The 2,989-nt window shown below is 56.0% G+C and overlaps 1 protein-coding gene across 1 annotated transcript in view; it reads right to left on the bottom strand.

The window, feature by feature from the left end:
• The window catches only part of Tbx5 (T-box transcription factor 5), a 42,832-nt gene extending 40,940 nt beyond the window's left edge, over positions 1–1,892 (bottom strand). Inside the window, exon 1 of the mRNA XM_010604110.2 lies at positions 1,673–1,892. The gene's annotated coding sequence lies outside the window, so the exon portion shown is untranslated. The remainder of the gene's footprint in view (positions 1–1,672) is intronic.
• Positions 1,893–2,989: the final 1,097 nt, after the last annotated feature.

Below are 2,989 nucleotides of genomic sequence, written 5' to 3'. Positions count from 1 at the left end.
GGGGCCAGAGGGGCTCCCGGGAACACGGAGCGGGGCTCGCGGAGCCCCCACCAACGAACAGTCCCAGGGCTCGCTCCTCCTCTGCACCCCCGGGGAAGGAGAGCCTGGAGAGGCGAGAGTCCGGGGAATTGTCCCAGTCTCTTCTGAGTGCTGCCTTCAGGGAGAAAGCTCCGGAACTTGAGGTAAGAGCGATCTCTCTCTCTCTCTCTCTCTCTCTCTCTCCCCCCCCCTCTCCTTTCCTCTCTCCCTCCCTCTCTTCCCCTCCCACTCTCCCTCTTTCCTCCCTCTTCCACCTACCACTTTTCCCACTTTTCCACTAGATTTCCTAAACACTCAGCTCACAACAGGACTCTCCAAGCCAGACCTGGAGCTCACCCCCTCCCACCCTCCATCCTTCTGTGCAGTCCTGAGCTGGTGGCGGCTGCAAGGAAGTGTGGAAACCCTTCCACGCAGGACGGCCCTCCAGAGAACACGGCTGAGGCGCTGGGAGAGCCCACATTCTCTCTCAGAGCTGACCTCAGTCAGAGCCTGTGACCCGAGGGGCCCTCAGGAGGGGGGGCCTGGCCCCCCACTGGTCACCCCCACTCTGAACTGCTGGGGTGAAAGCAGAGTAAAGTTGCCTTGGGGTGAAGACCAAGATCAAACTACCAAGAAATCCCTCACACCTGCGCGGCCTCCAGAGCCCCCTGGCTGGAGGTGTACACAAGGCATTGCCTAGTATTATTAAAATAATCAAACAGTCACTGAGGACCCACAGGGTTTTCATCCCTCTGTGCTCCTCTCCTGCCCTCTCCTCTTTGAAATGCGCTGTGTCTGTGTCGAGGGTGACTTGAAGAGGTCAGAAGAACCCTAAACACCGTCAGTGGGTCCCCTCCTAGCAGACCCAGAGTGGGTCGCCCTAGTGTTGGACCTTCAACTGAAGGTCAGAGGTCCCGGCCAGGTGCCTGCTCCTGCACCTTTGGGTTCTGTTCTTTTCCTGGGCTCTGATGGGGACCGAGGCCTTCGAGCTAAGGTCTGGAGATGGAGATGAAGGGAGGAGAAATGTCCCGAGACTGGCAGTGAGAAAACCCGGGGAGAAAACCAACCCTCGACCTTCCAGGTTTGTTTTCAAACAGACCTCGGCCAAGGCGATTTCGCGTTGTTTGTGGAAACATCTTTACTTCCAAAATGTCAGCTGGGGGCCTCCGGGCTTGCTAAAGAGGGGTCCAGGATGGGGACCAAGATCAAAACAAGTATGGAAAACAAGCATGGTGGCAAAAGGAGCCCAAATCTCCACCTCTCTGGTAGAAGGAAGGGGAAATCCAGAAAGACCACTCCAATCCCTTTAAATTCACAGAGATTTGGTGGATGAAATTAATTCCCATAAATAATCTGCAAACCTTTCCTGAGAGGGAAACTCTGGACTCCCCCAAGTAATAGCCAGCCAGATTCGCTTAGCTCCTGGAGACAGTGCCTCGAGATGGCCACCAAGCAAAACTGGGATTATTAAACAGAGAAGGGGCACAATCTGTCCTTCCCAGGTGATTCCTGAGCTCCATATGCTAAAGTGTATTAGTCCCGTTTTTCTCAGGAGCAGCAGCAAGGCAGGGTGACGGCATTCAGTAGGAGGCCGGGGTCCTGGGACTGGGGACACACGAAGAGAGAGCACTTAGTTCTCTGGGCCTACACTCACCTCCAAAAATCTCACCTCTTCTTTCCAGCGCAGAATCCAGGAGTGCACCTTGCTGAGGCAGGGGCTTCAGGGCTTGAAAGGACCCCAGAAGCGACCCCCTTCTTATGCTAGGCTTCTCTCCAAAGTCTGTCCAGAGGAGCACAGTACCTCCCAGCTCGCAGTTGGCTTGTGGTCTCCAACAAATTAAATATTACTGTTTATTACCAGGCATACCCCAATAAAATAAAGAGGCAACCAGGCGATACCGACTATCTCACCAGCCGCTGCACCTATAGGACTTGGAGACGTCACGAGTCACGCAACCGGCCAGCGCGGTCACGCTTGACTTGGGGGGCAGCAGCGGGAGGTTCACATCTCGGTCTTCGTCCATCAATCCCGATCTGCACAGCCACAAGTGCAGGACGCCTTGGCCCTGGGGAATAAATAAAGAAATAAACAAACCCAGAGCTCTCTGGGGAGAAATGGGAGTGGTGAACATAAAGACACAAATAAAGCCAAGATCGGTTTTCTAGGAGCAGAGGAGAGGAGGGGGCATTTAGCAAGATAGGTGGGCACCCACCTCGGCCTCCCCTGGAAAGAAATCGAGTTGTTCTGAGGAATGAGACCTCCCGCTAGAGGCAAAGGTTTCTTGTTATTAAAAAAAAATTTTTTTTTCCCTGAAGGGGATCTCAGCTCTCAGCAAATACACGTGGAGCGTTTCTCCGGGGGCTGTGTTTGGGATGGGATAACCGCGCGCCCAATTGCAGGACAGCCCAAAGTAATTACTGGGTGTCGAGGAGGGGAAACGAGACAGAAGTTCCCAGGGAGATTGCCGGAGATGTTTCTTGCAGACAGAAAAGGCCATTGCGAGGAGGCTCCTTTGACCGGGTCCGGGATGCGGTTTGTTCCAGAGTGGCCCGGCGGGGGTGGGGACGAGCGGGTGACGGAGCGAGGGTGGGGTTGCAAAGCAGTGATTTCTGCATAGAAAAATTACAGCGTCCGGTCCCGCAGAGGGACGAGGCATTCAAGATTGCTCTGTGATAACAACGGCAGTCATTTCTAGTCTGAACAGAGAGCACAGTTTCTAGGCCCGGTGGCTGTGCGCAAGCTTTCGCGCGCCATTGGAGTCCGCTCTGCCGAGTTGCGAAACCGCGGAGACGCCGCTGGCGACGCGGAGGGAAGAGCTGGGCCTGCCCTGCGCTGAGCCGGGGCGCCGGCCTCCGGGAAGGGTAAGTTCCCCGCCCGCCCAGGGGCCCCGAGGGAGCCAGGCCTCTGGATCTGGACTTGTCCCCGGTTTCGGGGTTCGATTCTGGGCTTGCGCGCCGCCGGCCCCCAGGG

This window comes from Fukomys damarensis, unplaced genomic scaffold, assembly GCF_012274545.1.
Source record: "Fukomys damarensis isolate Sample0158 unplaced genomic scaffold, DMR_v1.0_HiC HiC_scaffold_12, whole genome shotgun sequence".
Classification (NCBI taxonomy): Eukaryota; Metazoa; Chordata; class Mammalia; order Rodentia; family Bathyergidae; genus Fukomys; species Fukomys damarensis.
Note: the sequence above shows the minus strand (reverse complement) of the source record. Positions and strands in the feature narration are given on the sequence as shown.